Below are 10970 nucleotides of genomic sequence, written 5' to 3'. Positions count from 1 at the left end.
AGGTTTTCTGTGATGTTGGCATATGCTTCTGCTACCTGAGTACATGAGTGGCCATGCCGGGGGTTCTCTGACTCCAGCTGGCTTGTGGATGGAGGACAAGGAAAGAGAAAGACAGCTGTTCACTCAGTTGTGTGCCTCGATTCATCTTAAGCCATACTTGTAGCATGAAGCCTACAGCAGAGCTTTCCCAGACAGATACTGGAGCTACTACAATTAGGCAGGGTCAGATATGATCAGTAGGACATCTTTTTTATTTGTTTTTTTTCCTGCTCCCCACCATCTAACACTGCCTAGGGTGTGCCCTGGGATTGTTTGATGTAGCTTAGAAGCCCTAACAGCCAGTTTTAATGCTCCTGAAATCCAACTGCATGCCGGGAACTCAGTCTGATGTCACGACTTATCAGTGGTAACTGCTGGCTCCGTGGTAATTGGAGGGTCTGAAGTGCCTGGCGTTTACTTATTCTCCCAGGATATCCACTCATGTTTATGGAAGCGACTGCCTTGGCATGTATTTCAGGGACGGCAGATGCTCTTCTAAGGTAAATATCAATTGAGTGAATTGTTTTAGAGTCAGAACCACATCTAGTTTATGATGAACACTGATCTCAAGAGTACAAGTACACCAGATTTTTGACCTCCTGTCATTTTAATTTCCCCCTTTTAGAAATGCAGCAGGCAAAGTTTTAGAGTTTCATTTTTTTCAAGTCTGTAGAATGTCTTCTAATTCCACTGCATGCTGTTTAATGCTGTTCTTGACAACCAAACTTTTTTTTTTACAACCACACTTCTTAATCCTGTTCCAAATGTTTGTGATGTTTTTTCCCCCCAGTAGCTCAGCCATTTTAAAGAAACCTGTCACAAACCATCATCACAAGCCATTTATCCAAAAACACTTGGCTTCAACTTCAGGGGCAAGAAAAGAATAAATGATACAAATGAGTGAATCACATAGGAAAGACAAGATAGTGAAAAAGACAGGGGAGAGTTTAGAAACTCTTCTCTCTCTCTCTCTCTCTCTCTCTCTCTCTCTCTCTCTCTCTCTCTCTCTGTGTGTGTGTGTGTGTGTGTGTGTGTGTGTGTGTGTGTGTGGGCAGCCACTGCCTGCAGGGAAGGCAGCCTAGTGCATGGGTCACATTCCTGCATGATATGGCTATACTTACACATGCTCTGGAAGGACAGTTTCATGTGAAACTTGTTTCTTCTTGCCCACTGCTCTGAGCTGCCTATACAGCTGAGAAATGGGAGACACCCTGTGGCTGTGGTTTGCGGGAGATCTCTCAGGCCAGTCTAGAGCAAATGAAAAGCTCTCTATACTATGAGTGGCTGTTCGTCACTTACCTGGGTATGCCTGCAAGTCCTGTGACTATTTTGTTTAGAGGGCTGTTCTGCATGTACTGTTGTGTATACACCAACTTTGCTAAACTGCACAGAGAATCAAGAGAACTGTCTTGCCCTCCTATTCTCCTAAGATGTGTTAGCTCCGCTAATGTGTTCTCTTGGTCTCCAGCCCAGAAGGCTGCGGGACAGGGACTGGGAGAAGTTGTTTGGGTATTTCTCCTTCCCTTTGTTTCTCAAAATAGTCTGTCTCTTGGCTTTACTTTATCAAGAGTGTATTCCTTCTCCTGGGAACTTACTGTTCTCAAAAAGAACAACAGTGTGCATTAACCTGCCTGGTCTTGTTTCATAGTGAGTTTCACCTCACTCCAGAATTTAAACCTAGTACTTCCTAAGCACATATCGTGGCTTATATTTACAACTTAGCATTTACTCCGAAGGCTAAGGCAGGAAGGATACCCCGAGTCCCGGGTCATCTTGGGCTACATAAGTGATACACTGTCTCTAAGTCTAGCAACCCCACAGTGTCAGACAAACATAAATGAGCCCCTCACTTCAGAGTGGAGTGGGAGAGCTCAGGGAACATGCTGTGCCATATTCTGGGAGGAAAGAATGCTCTTTAGACTATGGATACCCAATTAGGACAGATATATCAGAAGAGCAGCATTTCCAAGGAACTTCTGCATGAAGCAGATCAGCTGTGCTTCGGTTGGCAAACACCAAAGTGTCATTGCCTGTGCCCTTCGCAGCTCACCCCGCTGCTTCTTGCCAGCTCCTCTCTGACACAGATTCCCCCCTCCTCAAGCCCCCTTACCTCACTGCCCTGCCTGGCCTGAGCCTTGCTAGTCAAGCCTCTCACTTTGCACTTTATTGCTTTTTCTCCTGCATTTTTGTTTATGATTTAGCTTCTTACAGATGTAGCTACTGGTGACCCTTCATAGAAACATAATATGTAGGCAATGAAGCGATGGCTCAGAAATTAAAGACATATCCTGCCTGTAACTTCAGCTCCAGTGGGATATGAAGCTTTAAGCACATACACTTACGTACACACACACACACACAAAATAATTTTTAGATGAAAAGTAATATATAGAGTCTGACATAGTTTGTGCCACATAGTTTGAGTGAGAACACCTGTCTAAAACATTAATGTGCAGAATGTGAGGAATGACAACTGACACCAATCTCTGGCCTGCACACAAGTAAGCACTCATGTTAGCACACACATGCACACGTACAAACCTATAAACACACACACACACACAGACACACACAGAAACACATGTACATAAGCACACACAGGCACACAAATATACACACAGACATGCAGACACACACACGGACATGCAGACACACACACACACACAGAAACACACATAGACAGACACACATACAGACACACAAACACAGATACACACACACACACACACAGAAACACACATAGACAGACACACATACAGACACACACACACACACACACACACACACACACACACACACACACACGTTTCATACTACTTTCAGCCAGATATACATTACTTCCCATTGGTGGGGAGGCCTGATGTCTCTCAAAGAAAGAATAAGCAGGCTACCAACATGAGACTTGATAGCCTATGACCATATAGTCGAGGGAGGAGGTCCCCCTCAGTCTTAGACCTAGGGGAGTGGAATAGGGTGAAAGCAGGAAGGAGGGAGGAATGGGAGGATACAAGGGATGGGATAATAATTGAGTTGTAAACTGAATAAATTAAATAAAAAGACTCCACCCTGTAACTCAAGATGGAGTAAGACAGATTAGGACAGGGGGAGGGAAAAGTGGTTTATTTTTTCTCTGCTTTAAGTTGAAGAAAAAAAGATACAATTATTTCCTTGTGAGATTAAAGATTTTAGCAAAGAACAACAGACAAAAATCTAAGATTCTATTCAAGAACCAGGAAGAAGCACCTTTGTGTCTGGCTAAACCAAGGGGCACAGAGTGATGGTGTCAGGGACTCTCCACCTTGGTGTTTTTCTGCATTATTTTTTGAAACAGGAGATCACTGATTTGCCTAGACTAGCTGGCCAGGGAGCCACCTGGCTTCCCTCCGGAGAGCTAAGATGATGGACCCCTGGCACCTCACCCAGCATTTGACATGGGTGCCAGGAATCTCACACAAGGTCCTCATGCTTGCGGCCACCAACTTCACTTACTGACACTCTCCTCAGATTTCTTTTGTCTTTTTTTGAAAATTTTATCTATTCGAAAACTAATGTTATTAAGACAACTGCCAAGCAGTAAAGCAAAAGAAAAAAAAAAAGCCTTCCTTCTCTGTTGCCAAATCTTCTGTAGCCTTTAGTGATTTGTTAAAAAGAAAGAAAGAAAACAATAACAACTGCAACTCTGATGACAACAAAACTGTGGTCACCTGAGCAGTGTGGAGATCAGGTGGTAGTTGAGACCATGTTGCAGCCCCCCAATTCTTCTCACATGCTCCATGTGAAATAAACTACACTGAGCAGGGTCTGTCACTCATTCCAGATGAAACAAGGAGCGGCCTTTCAGGCGAGGGACATGAGGCGGCAATGCAGTAGGTGGGACCTGATGGATGGGATTTGCTCACTCACCGCAGTGCTGGGAAGAACACATTGCACCTTACAGGCTTTACCTGTCTGACAGTTCAAGGAAGCGTGAGCAACCAGAGAACCCACGTTGTAACCATCAGCACCAAGTGCACCGTGAGAAACTCTGCAGTAGAGTCCCGCAGGTCCAGTGCAGGGACAAGTAGAAGCCTGGGTTGCTGGCCACAGGGAAGGAGACTCAAAGAAGATTTAGTTGCGTTTATTGGAAAGAATCTTTAGAGTCTGAGAATGGGCAGGATTCTTACACTGAATTTTCTTTGCTTGATCCTGCCTTGCCTAGAGGGCTTAGGCTTACAGAACATAATGAGGCAGCCTGTGAAGCAGCACTGTGTTCTCAGGCAATTACTGTAATTGTTTAAGCTACAGACAGAAACAACTCACTGAGGCCGGAAAGAGGAGTAGAAAGGGCAACTCAGAATTTTCCTCAAGTGAAGGAGGCATCCATGGCTTGTTGTCTGGGGGGCTGAGAGCAGGAGTCTATTCATTTAGCTCCCATTTTCCTCTGCTTACAGATTATTCCCTGGTTGTGATTGCATGAGGCTCCTGACAATGTCTCTCGGTGCTTTATAGTCAATAGGAAAGCCATGGAAGAAAGGGAAAAGGTGTGGCACTAGCTTGAGATGGGTGTGACTGTGAGCTTGTTCAAAGCACATGTGGCGATGTGGGAAAACACAACCACAGGCTGAGAAGCCCAAAGGACGCGAGGCTAACAAGTGCTCTGTGCACTCTGCCCTTGGCTTCACTTGAACTCAGCACCTGTAGCCATGACTCAAAGTTTCTATTTCTGTAAGAGACTCTTGCTCCCTGAGGGAGGACACATTAGCTCTCTGGGCACATTTCAAGATGGAGCCATCCCTGAACAGATCCAAGAGGGGTCGTGAGATAAGTCACAGCGTCTAAAGGTCCCACTTGTTCGGAGGCCACAGTTGGTTCTCATCCACTCCCTGCTTCGCCGTCGCTGCTTCTTGATTGCCTTTTAGTTGACCACTCTTAAACTGCCTGGGTGATTTGCCTGACAGTTTACTCAGAGTTTGAACTTCCAGGTATCCAAGGCTGAGGCAATGGACAAGAGATGCTCCAGTATATTTTCTGGGTTCAAATGTAATCTTTCTTGCTCCATTGCAGAGAAATGGTCAAAAATTTCATGTTAGTCAATCACTATCTGGTAGTAGCATCTCTTTTTTCTGTCCACTGCTATGTGACTATATACATACATACATACATACATACATACATACATACACACGTGTATGTGTGTATGTGTGTATAACAGTTATGCTGAAAAAAATATATGACTGGTAAGATTTTTTTAAAAGTGCCCAAATCATTATGAGATAGAACATCTCCAAAAATACCATTGAGTTTATTTTTCATTGGCCATCTATTGCTGGCCACAAACCTTCCTTTAAGTATGGTTTGTATATCCAATGAGACTCCATTGGAGAAAACGAATCCTCCCTTTATGAGTGGTTGGCATATGAAGGTAGCTTCTGGTTGGGGGCTCATGTCCACCTCCCCTTTCAGCATGGAGACTCTATCTGTCTTGAACCTGTGCAGGCCCTGTGATGCAACCACAGTCTCTGTGAGCTCAAGCATGCATCAGTTCTGTTGTGTCTGGAAGACACTGTTGCCTTGCTTGGTGCCTTCCATCCCCCACTGCCTCGTACAATCTTTCTGCCTCCTTTTCCTTGTAGCTCCCTCAGCCCAGAGAGGAGGGGTCTGATGAAGACATCTTGTTTAAGACTGAGTATTCCAATGTCTCTCACTCTCATCACATTGTCCAGTTATAGGCCTCTGTATGAGTTTTCATCTTCTGCAAGTGGCAGCTTCTCTGATGGTAGCCAAATGAGACACTGATCTATGGGTATAGCAGAATATCATTAAGAGTCATTTTATTGCTGTGTTTCTTTGGAAGAACAACAGTATTTGTCAACAGAACTTTTTCCTGGCTGAAGATTTCTTCCAAAGAACTGACTTTTCCAACTTTGTAGAGATCAAGACTGAAAAGAAGGATGCACAGACTCCATAAATGTAACTCTTGGAAGGCAGGAGAGAGGGTCCAATTCTATTTCACAACTAGTTCAGGAAGTATGTATTTTAGCTATTGGGAATTTTGAGAATATTGAGCCTTCCACGTTCTAGGAATAGCTATTGTAAAACCACGGAGTTTGATTCTGATGTGGCTCCCTACTTGAGCGTTGAACAGTTCATCATTCTGTTAAACCAAATGACCCAAACTGGAGTCTTCTGCAAGTGCAATACACCCAATGGCTGACCCGTGTTTAGATCTTACAATTTGAGTATTGCTATTTTTCAAACATTTCACATACTCATATCCCAGATGATTTGTTCCATGTATTACTTGTAGTTAAGAATGAGCAAGCGGTACCGTGTAAGTCTTCATCTGTTTGAGAATGTAAATGAGAGGAGAGGTTTCTGGGTTCCTCAGTTTGGCTCCTGCTGCTGACAAGTCACCCTGAAAATGGCTCTGATGAGGTTGACCTGACAAAGCAACGCTGATCCTTTCATGTTCCCCTCACATGACATAGTCCCTGGGATGTGAGGTGGAGTGGCAGGAAGCCAACTTGGTCACGCTCCCTATGTCTCAGCAAAGATGAACTTTGTGGTAAAAATAGAAGAGGAGGAGAATGCACACAGCTCATACTCTAGTTTCTCTTGTTGATGTGAGTCTTGAAACCGGAAAAACCCTGTGGGAACTGACCATTGCTCCTGAACACAGCCAAGGCCTGCATCTCCTTTAGCCATCTCTCCAGGAGTAGCTCACCTGCCTGTACCATCTTCCCAGCTTGGCCAGTCACAAGAGAACTGAAATGGGCAACTGACACGCTGACAACAACCAACCACTGCAGCCTCCTTCTCAGAAAAGAGAGTGTAAGTGCATTGCCTTCCGAGTGGCTGGTTCGCAGCTGTGGTTACTCTTGCAGTTTTGCTAGTCCAGGCACACTCCAACCCAACCAGCACTTTCACAGATTAATGCATATTAATCCTTTAATAAGGATGTCTATTCACTTTCAATTACAAGGATGTCAGACCTGCAGATAAAAGTTTCCAACTGATACTTTTTGTTTTGCTATGCACAGAGTGCAAGTATATGACTGATAAACTTTCTACTCTGCATGATAGAGCCAAAACAGAGTAGTGGCTCCCTTCTGGAATGATTAGGAGTAGCATCGTTACAAATGGATTATTTATATCAATGACTTGTGAGTGTTTTTCATACTTTTCATAGTTTCTCTAATTTTCCCATAAGCATCTAGACTTTGGTCAGTTCAGGACCATATGGTGCATATGGCGCCATAGGCGCCAGGTTATAGTGTAGTTGTTGGCTTTAGTACCCTGCGTCACCCTTCCTACTGCTAGCTGTAGTCTACACTCAGCAAAAGGGGCTGCCCGTTGGCTCTGTGGTCATGAACTCAGTGAGAAGTTTTGCAAATCCCCCCTGCAGCAGCCAGTAGAGGTTGCTGCTGGTCCACCTCGGTGTTCTTTCCCAGTATTCTACTTTCCTTTCTGTTGCTGTGATGAAATTCTCTGGCTAAAAGCGACTAAGGGGATGAAAGGATTTACCTGGTCACAGTTCATTACTGAGGGAAGTCCAAGTAGAAAGCTGAAGGCAGGCCTGCTTGCTATCCCACATAGCATTACTTCTAGCCCCTGTATTCACTCAGGTAATGAAGTGCAGCAGAGACCCCAGGGGAATGACGCTGGCTTGCTCATTTGAAGACTCCTGCGTGGCTAGCTTTCTTACATAGCCCAGGACCACCTGCTCATGAGGCTGGTGCTGCCCACAGTAGTCTGAGCCTTCCTACATCAATTAGCAATCAAGACAATCCCCCACGAACATGTTTACATGCCAGTCTGATCTGGACAATCTCTCAGTTGAGATTATTTTTTCCTCAGTAACTCAGTGACTCTTGGGTTGACAGTTAAAGCTCTGAGTAGGACACCAACAGAGACCAGAGGTGCATCAAAACCCACGTTATTGTAGTTTGACTTAAAACGTCCCAGGCAGGCTCATATTTGCTCCCATCTGGTGAAACCATTTTAGGATTTTATAAAACCTTTAGGAGGTGGGACATAGCTAGAAGAGCTGAGTCACTGCACAGAAAGCCTTGAGTTATATAGCCTGGCCATGTTTCCCGTCCTGTCTCTGCTTCCTAATCCTTCTAGATGGAAGCAGGCAGCTTCACACTCTACAAAAGTTGAAGCTAAGCTGGGAAGGAATAAGAAATATCTTGATCACTCTGATAATAGGATGCTCTCTTTGGCAATTTGCTCATCTGCACACCTTCAAATTGACATTACCCCTCTTTATAAAACTACCAAGAGCCAGACTCTGAAAACCACAACTATTTCCAAACTTGTTTAGATATCTCTTTCCTCAGATACCATGAGGCCAGCTCAAACTGTCTCAAACTCACTCTCCTCCTGCCTCAGCTGTCTAAGTAAGATGACTAAAGGTGTGCACCATTATGCCTGGCTCAAGTCTACTTTTTTTTAAATGCCTGTGCCTTCATTTCTCATTTGATCTGAAGTGCTCATCTCTCTTCTATTTGATGAAAGTGTAGCCCTGTAGTTATGACCTCATGCCTGAGGTCACCTCCACCATAAGTCCCATGGGAATCTTATCTCTGTGTGTGCATTTTCCTGTCCCCCAGACTAAATAGTAATTTCCTCATGGTCATTGGTTGTTTGAGTTAATTTTAAATGAGAGGCCTCTAGCCTGGCACACTGTCCTTTATGATGTTTTGGTGCTCATGTATTCAATTGAATAGATTTGAAGCCATTTTATTGTATTACTTCAAGAAATGACCCTAGAAAGTGTAGTTTTATCTTTTTTTTCTTTTCCCAAACATCTGATAAGTCTCAGAAACTATGGACCTGCCTCCTGAAGAGTTTTCACAAATTCTTTGCAGCTGATGTCATGACTGGGAAATAAAAGGTTAAATAACAAATATCTCTTTAAGTTCAATCATTGAGGCTATCTTTTGTGGCTGCTTCTTGGATACCCATTTTACTGTCACCCTGGAAGCCAAGATCTATATGGAATACTTGAAAATAACTCAGATGGCTGTCATTTTACTGCCACTTTACCTTTCTTCAAACGCAGAATGGAGACCAACAGCTTTTCACTTGAACAGCTGTATTACTGCTACATTTTCCATTTCTCTAGCAAGGCTAGGAAGTAGCTGTGATGCTAGAAAAGCCTGCCAGTGAAGAGTGTATTTAAGAGTGTAACAGAAACTTAGCGCTTACACTGAACATCAGATTGACAGAGTGTGTGCAGCTGTCTTCCTCTCAAGCATCTGCCAAACTGTGTGCACACCTGCTTATGACTTCACCCTCCTAACTCCTGAGACTGTGCCAGGTGCTGAGCCTTGAGAGTGACTAAAAATTTCCCCATCATTTAGATAGAAATCAAAAGATGATATTTCTAACAATATCTCTTGATAGTGTTGGGGGAAGTGTCTATTGTCTCATTTGTTCTTCTAGCCTAGAAGCCCCTAGGCTACTCATATTCCTTTAAAACCACATAACATTTATATATATATATATGGAGCTGATTCATGGTTGGCATCATTGCGGTGTGTCTTTAAACAAAAGTCTAGAAAATGAAAAAAATGTGGCGTTTTGAAAAATCAAGCTATTGAAAGTTTAGAATCCCACACTAATAAATTGACAGAAAGGTTTCATGATATAGCTGAGCAAACCCATGAGGCTAGGAGTATCCCAGGGGCAGAGCCTTGTTTATCATGTCTATCCCTGTAAACAAACATAACAGCAATAAAAACCAATAGCTATAGAGATATTAGTGCATTGAAAAGTGTTTTTATTCATTTTTTTCTTTTAAAGTGGTATTATAATTAGAAACTCTAGGAATAGTGATGAGGGGTTTTAATACAATCACTGTGTCCTAGGAGGGGAAGTTGTTCTCAAGAGCATATTTGTTAACATTTTTGAAACATCTGCACTTGAATGAACTTTTCCAGGGGAGAAAAATCAAGCATCTCTTCATCCTAGATAGGGCAACAAGGACAGAACTATTAAATAATTCCACCTGTGTAGCTTGTTGAACCAATGAGTTTAATTGGGGTTACTTACAGGAGTACAGGCAGTTTATGAGAACTATACCACCTCCATCAACGGGACCTGCTTGTATACCCTCAGGGGAGCACTCAGGAGCCTCTTCAGCCCTCCATGAGGGGACACTAGCATTGAACGCTGTCTTGTGTGGCTTCCCTGTGTTTGCACAATCATAGCTGCAGAGAGTTAAGACAGCAACAGTCACATGGTGCTCAGAGGACACCCTTACATAGCATGTGTATACTGAGACTAAAAAAAAAGAAAAAAAGAAAAAGAAAGAAAAAAAGAAAAAAATCAGTGAGTGAGTAGCAGAGGGTAGGAGCCAGATTTCTCATTCCCTGTTGGAAAGACAGACAAGAAAGGGGGCCAAGTCCAGAGTGGACCCTGTTCTCTTAGATGACACTTGAATAAGCTAACACAGATGGGATGGATAGCTACTGAAATAATTATAGACATGTGTATACATGTTAGTGTATGTGTGCAAAATCCTCACTTGTGTTTAATGAGAAGCCCTAGTATCAGTTACATCCTAGTAACAATAAACATTGTAATCTGGCCTTGATTTCTTTGTCCCTGGTGCTACAGCATCTATAGTGTGGACCATGTTCTCTTGACAAAATGATGTGTTCTTCAGTCTTTCTGACATATTCCTCTCCTGCTCTTGGGCACTTCATCCCAGTGCCATCCTCTGGCTCCACTTAAAGGTCGCTTCTTCTCATTGTAATTTTAAATTCAGAATCACTGGCTGAGTCAGAATATTTGTGGTTTCTCAGTTGAAGCCTTAGCTGTGAAGTTAATACCTAAATTTGGACACCCTTAAACTCTTCATTTCTTATTCTGGAATTGCAGTGCCACTCTCTAAATGACCCAGCAAAAGCTTGCAACATCCTCTTAGCTTTTTCCTCCTGCCT

Source organism: Acomys minous, assembly GCF_964271855.1.
Source record: "Acomys minous genome assembly, chromosome: 3".
NCBI lineage: Eukaryota > Metazoa > Chordata > Mammalia > Rodentia > Muridae > Acomys > Acomys minous.
The sequence above is the reverse complement of the archived record's forward strand: the minus strand, read 5'-3'. Positions refer to the sequence as shown.